Genomic DNA, 7,785 nt, shown 5'->3' on the forward strand with positions numbered 1-7,785 from the left:
TCTATTGTTAATACAGTTATTTATTTCCTAAACACCTATACAGAACATAAAGTATCCAGCTTCACTGTAAACTGAAAAGGTATGGCTGATCACCAACATTCAAACTAATGACAAATCAATATGTAAATATTAATATAAATCAATCAATATGTAAATATTAATAATATCAAGATGTAAATATATAATAAAATAAAAAAAATACATTTAAAACATGGAAAAACAACTTTTAAAAGACTTCAAAAAGCTGTTTTTTAAAAAATGACAGAAGAAAAGCTAATGAAAAAATATTTGAGAATTTTTTTTTTTTTTTAAGTCCAGTAAATTTACTGTACGTAACATTTCTACGTAGTACACAAGTTACTGTAGATTAATGTTTTAACAAATAACGATGTTCCTCTGTTCCACAATAAATACATCATCACGTAGTCTACTCAACAGGTATCGAGCTGCTAGTTACTGTGTACATGCGAAGTTATCTCCGTTTTTCAAATGCAAATACTTAAAACATAACGTTTTTTAACATAATAAACTGCTTATCTTCATTGCAGCGGACTCATTTCCAAGCGCAGCTCCCAGAGCTCACAGTTATATGATCTCCCTGGGGTCGCCGAAACTTTGTTCTCACTGCCACTATGATGCCATTTCTAACACACACAACATTTTCCCAAAACGTAGCTCTTAAAGTGCTTCTGGTCAATCCTTACCTTACTTTTCTTCAAACATTAAACGAGCATTTTGACGCGGTTCCTCTCCATTGCTTTGGCTTCGCTTCACATTCGTAGTAGAGTCAGAGGATTTAGATGAGACTTCCTCTCCGCTGTTCCCATTGGATTAGAGCTCTGTCAGTACACACATGCTCGCGCCAGGATTTCCTGTCCTGGGCGGTGTTTCCACTGGCATACTACCATTCTTTTCGTACTTAAAAAAAAAAAAAAAAAGTGTGTAGGATGCCTTCTGCACATTTTCTCTATGTGATTTTCTGTAATGACTGGAACAACTTTGATTGTTTTTAATTATTATGATTACAGATGAACAGTAAAAACTAATCTCAACCAACAACAACAAAAAAAAGTACAAACTAATTACAGTCTCCACTAAGCTTGCAATACAACTTTGGTAGCATTTATAATTAAATTATACAAATTATGCTAAATTATGCCTACATTCATTATTAATAATGCACACGTATGCATATACGCCTGTATTAAAACTCTTAAAGTAGACAAGAAATGGAAGTTATGATAGACTTTTCGGTAACACTTTACAATAAGAACTTTACAATTCATTAGTTAACATTAGTGAACTACCTTAGTTAATATGAACTAAGAATGAAAACTTCTACGGCATTTATTAATCTTAGTTAATGTTAATTTCAACCTTTACTAATACATTATTAAAATCAAAGGTTGTATTTGTTAACATTAGTTAATGCACTGTGAACTAATATGAACAAACAATGAACAGTTGTATTTTTATTAACTAACATTAACAAACTAATACAGTAACAAAAGTATTTCTCATTGTTAGTTCATGTTAGTTAACACATTAACTAATGTTAACTAATGAACCTTATTGTAAAGTGTTACCAACTTTTCTTTTCTATTCTGGCATTTACCCCAGTAGTGAAACTGCTTCTCAGACAAATGCCTTGTCCAAAAACCACTTGACCACTTGTCTACTTAAACTTTTGATTTCTCGATGGGACACACACATAGTCTTGCAAAAAATGCAAGTGTTCACAGAGCTTTTATTTATTATATTAAATATAAGTGTGGGTATTTCTGCCTTGTCCAAATACCCACACTTGCGGTCTTGGCCACTTGAGAGCGTGTGCACGCGACAGGAAGTGTGCAAGACTGTCTCATGTCTTAAAAATTACAAAGTGCAGTGCCCTTAATGCACACTAAACCACACTATCTCCAATACCGCTTCGGAGTGGTTTTCAAAGCTAAGCATCCCATCATGCATTATGTTCGGGAACTCATGAGCCTCGAAATCGCGATTGATTCAAATGAATTAAATATATAATTTGGTATAGTAAAAACATAAAGTGTTGCACATTTTATTGGTGCAAAGATGAGTATGGTATAGGACTATGTTGTACAACATTTGCAACTGCACTTAATTAGAAGAACCACAATTTTAAATTTGTGTCTTCTGTTAGTTAGCGACTACTGAACAAACATGCAGATGTTTATTTTAAAATGCAAAGTATTGAAAAAAATAATAAATAAAAATCACTTGTAAAGACTATGAGTGTGTCCCATCGAGCAATTCAAGTTTTACACACACTTGCAGTCTTTACGCCTACTTGAACACTTGGGCCAAATAGAGGAAATACATCATGCAAGTAGACAAGTGGTCAAGTCCAAAGACCAAGGCATTCGACAAGGCAAAAAACAAATGTCGGACAGGACTTGATTTGAATTGACTGGAATTGATTGGACGGGTTGTGGTTTGCTATTGGTGGATCTCATGTGAGTGACAGGTTGCCCCGCCCTCACGCCAGTAAACACATCATCAGAGAAGAGAAGAGATGCAGCAAGAGAGAGGGGAAGTGATTTTCATCAAGGTTGTGAGGCACATGAATTAAAAAAAATAATAATGATGTGCTCTAATAAATGGATACTGCAATATTCTATTAAAAAAAAATCAAACAAGAATTGCCCATTTTGATTTCATGGTGACTTAAAATTATAATACTTATTTTATGAATTCTGTCCATTTCATTTTTGGGTGTGGTCTGTCTCCATGGAAACAATACTACATGATGGGTTCATGTACAGTATTGAGCACTGAATACACAACATAGACATATTAAGCTTGAGTTTTTGCACACAACATTGCAGAAGTAGCATTTATGATGTTGTCAGCATATTCCCCTGCAGGTTTTAGGTATATCAATTAATTTACTGAAGGTAACCTATTCCTAAATGTTTTGACATTACTTTGCTGCATCCTTGCTGCTGATCGATTGCTCCTGGATCGACTGCTGGTTTGCATCTGTTGCTCCATATAGCTTTCTGTTTTGAATCTCTATTTACTATCATTCCTTTTTGTTCATATTGCTAAATATAACTTACTCATCAATGTAACGATAACCAGCTGGAGTGCCCTTGAGAGCCACCAGAGGGCACTCCACACCTGACTCTCATGTTCACTCACAGACTACATCTCCCATCATTCTCTGCCTGGACTCATCAGCACTCATTATCACATTCACCTGTATCTCATCTTCTTTTTTAGTTCACCCCATATAAGCCTGGTTCACCCCATCACTCACGGCGAAGTTTTGTATGTTGTACTGTTAGTCTGCATTTCCGAGCATTTTCCCTGGTTTCATGTTTCTTGGTTTTCTGGATATCTTGCCTTGTTCCCTGGATTACTCTCTTGCCTCTGGTCCCTGCCTGTTTTGTTTGTTTGTTTGTTTGTTTATTTGTTTGTTTGGACTGCTTACCTGTGTTTCGACCATTGCCTGTTTTTGGATTACGATTCTGGATAACCCTTAAAATAAAGCTGCATTTGGATCTCTCCTACTTTGTGTCTCTGAGCAGTTCGTAACAGAAAACTTCGCCATACCTAGATCCAGCAGCGATGCCATCAGATACAGCAGTACAAATCCTGCGTCTCCGTCAGGGGAATCGGCCGATTGAGAGGTATGTCGAGGAGTTTATTGAACTGGCAAATCTCACCTCAATGAACACAGAATGCCTTAAGATCTTTTTTCGGGGAGGGCTATCTGAACCGCTCAGTTCATTCATGCCCTTGCATGATCCTCACGAGACTTTGGAGCACTATATTGATCTGGCCCTTTTGTTAAGCGGATCATCGTTTACTGTGGGCGGGGTAGAGGAGGAGCTCCGTGAGCCTGCAGTATCCCCTCAGCCTGATCTTCTCCTCGTCAGCCCTGCCGAGCCTGCACTTCACGCCAGTCCAGCCGAGCCCGCACTTCACGTCAGATCTGCCGAAGCCAAGGCAGTATGCGTCATGCCCGCCGCCCCTGAGACTGAGAGCATCATGCCCGCCGCGCCTGAGACAGCAAGCGACATGCCCGCCAAGCTAGAGTCTTCACCGCTGGTCCCGTCCAGCACAGAGCCCTCTTCACCGCTGGTCCCGTCCAGCACAGAGCCCTCTTCACCGCTGGTCCCGTCCAGCACAGAGCCCTCTTCATCGCTGGTTCCGTCCAGCACAGAGCCCTCTTCGCCGCTGGTCCTGCCCAGCACAGAGCCCTCTTCATCGCTGGTTCCGTCCAGCTCAGAGCCCTCTTCGCCGCTGGTCCTGCCCAGCTCAGAGCCCTCTTCGCCGCTGGTCCTGCCCAGCTCAGAGCCCTCTTCGCCGCTGGTTCCGTCCAGTTCAGAGCCCTCTTCATCGCTGGTCCTTTCCAGCTCAAAGCCCTCTTCATCGCTGGTCCTAACCAGCTCAGAGTCCTCTTCGCCGCTGGTCCTACCCAGCTCAAAGCCCTCGCCGCTGGTCCCGTCAAGCTCAGAGCGCGCTGATCCTGATCCAGAGACTGTTCACGTCACTTCTGCCGATCCAGAGACTGAGCTTCACGACACTTCTGCCGATCCAGAGACTGAGCTTCACGACACTTCTGCCGATCCAGAGACTGAGCTTCACGTCACTTCTGCCGATCCAGAGACTGAGCTTCACGTCACTTCTGCCGATCCAGAGACTGAGCTTCACGTCACGTCAGCCGATCCAGAGACTGAGCTTCACGTCACGTCCGCCCGTCAAGAGTCTCGTCCCGCCGAGACTGAATCTGTTCCTGAGCCTGAATCTGATCCTGATACTGAGCCTGAATCTGTTCCTCTTCCTCTTTCTGCGCCTGTGTCTTCGGACAAGATGGCCGACTCCACGCCTGTGTCTTCGGACAAGATGGCCGACTCCACGCCTGTGTCTTCGGACAAGATGGCTGAAACCACGCCTGTGTCTTCGGACAAGATGGCCACCGCCGAGCCAGTGTCTCAGGACAAGATGGTTTCCGCCGAGCCAGTGTCTTCGGAAAAGATGGCTTCCGCCGAGCCAGTGTCTTCGGAAAAGATGGCCGCCGCTGAGCCGGTGTCTGTTCCTGAGCCGGTGTCTGTTCCTGAGCCGGTGTCTGTTCCTGAGCCGGTGTCTGTTCCTGAGCCGGTGTCTGTTCCTGAGCCGGTGTCTGTTCCTGTTCCTGAGCCGGTGTCTATTCCTGTTCCTGTCCCTGAGCCGGTGTCTGTTCCTGAGCCGGTGTCTGTTCCTGTGCCATGGTCGCCTCCCTGGCCGCCTGAAGGGTCGTCTCCTCCCTGGTCGCCTGCACAGCCTGCTCCGCCCTGGTCGCCTGCACAGCCTGCTCCGCCCTGGCCGCCTGCACAGCCTGCTCTGCCCTGGCCGCCTGCTCCGCCCTGGTCGCCTGCACTGCCTGCTCCGTCCTGGCCTCCCGTATTACCGCAGTCTCAAGGTCCTCTTCCGCTCCACGGACCTGGCCCTCCATCCCGCCCCCGGATCCGCCTCCGGGCCACCTCCCACCTGGACAGTTTTGGAGCGTCTGGAAGCCGCTCTTTGGGGAGGGGCTATGTAACGATAACCAGCTGGAGTGCCCTTGAGAGCCACCAGAGGGCACTCCACACCTGACTCTCATGTTCACTCACAGACTACATCTCCCATCATTCTCTGCCTGGACTCATCAGCACTCATTATCACATTCACCTGTATCTCATCTTCTTTTTTAGTTCACCCCATATAAGCCTGGTTCACCCCATCACTCACGGCGAAGTTTTGTATGTTGTACTGTTAGTCTGCATTTCCGAGCATTTTCCCTGGTTTCATGTTTCTTGGTTTTCTGGATATCTTGCCTTGTTCCCTGGATTACTCTCTTGCCTCTGGTCCCTGCCTGTTTTGTTTGTTTGTTTGTTTATTTGTTTGTTTGGACTGCTTACCTGTGTTTCGACCATTGCCTGTTTTTGGATTACGATTCTGGATAACCCTTAAAATAAAGCTGCATTTGGATCTCTCCTACTTTGTGTCTCTGAGCAGTTCGTAACAATCAACATATATTAGATAATAGTCTAATATTGCCTATCTCGCTAGCCTGTTAACCTGCCGTGCTTGATATATATATATATTTTTTTTCTATTATATGTTTATATGTGTGTGTGTATATATATATATATATATATATATATATATATATATATATATATATATATATATATATATATATATATATATATATATAGTTTTTTTTTATTATTATTATTTTTCTTCAAGATTCGCATCTTGGATCTTATTTCAAGGTTTGCGTTTTTCGAGCGTGTTAAGGGTTTTCTGTTAGAACGGTGTCGTGTAAGCAGCCCCTAAATTAATAACTAATGATCTTTGCAATGGAAGTGAATCGATGAAAACTGACTTTAGCTGGACAATAACTTTATTCTAGAGCTGCTGTAAAGCCAAAACAACCTCTGTTACTTTCATTTCCTATTATCACTGTAAAGCTGCTTTGAAACAGTCCATATTGTTAAAAGCGCTATATGAAGGTGACTTGACTTACTGTCATATTTCATTTTCTATAACCTTTTTTTAAGTTACTGATATCATTTGCCATGATGTAAAAGTGTCTTACCTCAGCAAGCATGCCTCTTGTCAGACTCCCTGTGCATAAACTTGCCCAGTCAGGCAACAAGCTCTTCCATTCAGAGTTGAAATAATATAAGTTCAGTGAAATGTTTGGCAGTTGTGATAAATTGCCTGTTGTTTACACAGATCTGCCATTGTAAGCTGTGTTTGTTTTTCAGTAAAATGTAATGTGACCTTGTTTATATTTGTGTGTTTTCACTGTTTTTGAAGCATGTCATTCAGATGTCCAGATTCAAAATAAAACATTCCACAAGCATTGGAGTTTGGTTTGGATTTGTTTTGTAATAATAATTAAAAATGCAATATTGACGTTTTGAGGTTTGATGTTTTCACAACTTTTCAAGAACAATCTATTTTAATTTTTAGGTGTGATTTCCAGAATATTTAGAAACACTTTCTATGAAACCTGTATATATTATGCATTATAATGCATTAAATGATGCTTTTTAGCCTCTTTATAAAAACACCCAGGCAGGATGTTCTACACACTCTCTCATTTCCCTTTTTCAGAAATCTTCCTGCAGGGAGAATGCAGTTGGATGAGGCAGGACAGTGAGTGTAATCCACAAATGATTCATCTACAAGCTTATGTCATGCCATGCAGCAACACCCTTGATAAAGGGTATATATATATATATCTTTATATGTGATAAAGAGTTGTAACAACCTGTTATGTGTCATGTGCTTTAGCCTATTCTTTATGGAACTTCCATCGTTCATAGGGTCATTTACTGTTTATATGGTGTCATTGCTTAGTCTACATAGCAAATGCAAATGTTCACACTCTGTAGATTAGGACAGGCATTGCTTGTTTTCTCATAGGTATTACATTGTATGTATGCAGTTGTTAATTGTGTATGTCTTGAAATGTGAATCTGGTCAGCTCTATCTTTATTAGACCCAGTATGAAAGACCTGACATGGAATACATAATTTGGATAATTCCGACAAAGCCAACATGGAACCTGTGGACAAACCCATTTAGAGCACATAATGAGGCTAATTCAGTTAGGCCCGACCAAGGCTGGACTGGGACAAAAAATCGGCCCTGGCATTTTGGCCCAGACTGCCCCACCACATGAACACCAGCCATCTTTGCACGCCCTTGAATATGTATACCAACTCCTATTCCTCAAAACCTGATGCCATGTAATGACTGAGTAGGAACGAGTGAGAGTTA

General features: G+C 41.9%; 1 protein-coding gene across 2 annotated transcripts in view; it reads right to left on the reverse strand.

Annotated features, from left to right (window-relative positions):
- Window positions 1-873, reverse strand: part of il11ra (interleukin 11 receptor subunit alpha) — a 37,253-nt gene extending 36,380 nt beyond the window's left edge. Inside the window, exon 1 of one of the 2 annotated variants that reach the window (XM_084103985.1) lies at window positions 705-873. The gene's annotated coding sequence lies outside the window, so the exon portion shown is untranslated. The remainder of the gene's footprint in view (window positions 1-704) is intronic. The other variant, XM_084103986.1, reaches the window with a different exon arrangement.
- Between the last annotated feature and the right edge of the window lie 6,912 nt (window positions 874-7,785).

The sequence above is a fragment of the Abramis brama genome (genome assembly GCF_963993115.1).
Source record: "Abramis brama genome assembly, chromosome: 25".
In the NCBI taxonomy this organism is placed as follows: Eukaryota; Metazoa; Chordata; class Actinopteri; order Cypriniformes; family Leuciscidae; genus Abramis; species Abramis brama.